Here is a 717-nt window from a genome sequence, read left to right on the forward strand (position 1 = left end):
ATTTTATTTTCCTTTGTTTCGCCTGTCTGTGAAATGTAACACCGATGAGTCATTGTTTACACAGCTGGGTGACCTTGAACACAGCTGGAGTCCGATTTCCCGGGACATTCTCATAGACATCGCGGGAGGACAAGGGTTTAAAGTAGGGTGACTTCAATCTGGCGGTATATTTTTAAATATTTTAAAAAAATTATAATTTTTATTGCGATTTCCGACCCCCCCTAATTAATTAAACTTCTATATAATAAAATCTATTAATTAAAAAAATTAAAAAACTATCGGAAGTCGTTTTTGACATCAGAAAGCAGCTTTAAATAACTTTACCGAAGGAAAATCGGTGCGCTACAACTTTAGAATGATAAATTAATTTTGATAAAAAACTCCCATTAAAAAAACATTAAGCCTTAATCGAGCCTTATTAAAATCGCGATAAAATTTTTTCGCGTGCGCAAAAAATTCTGAAAAAATTTGGGGACCTAAAAAACATTCCAAAAATTCAAAAAAAATAATTTTTTCAAAAGTGGCCTTAACGACCGATTTTTACGTAACGCTATAAAACTTGCTCGAGTCACACTCGAGCGCGGCTCAGAAGCGGTTAATCCTGCTGCCACATTGGAAAGCAATCGAAGTGCCGAAAACGACAGATGCAAAGAATTAAGTATTTCTTCATTGGTTTATTTTCGTAATTAATTACTTTAGATTATATTTTATAATCAC

Source organism: Centruroides sculpturatus, unplaced genomic scaffold (genome assembly GCF_000671375.1).
Source record: "Centruroides sculpturatus isolate CEXI.00-Female unplaced genomic scaffold, Cexi_2.0 scaffold771, whole genome shotgun sequence".
Lineage (NCBI taxonomy): Eukaryota > Metazoa > Arthropoda > Arachnida > Scorpiones > Buthidae > Centruroides > Centruroides sculpturatus.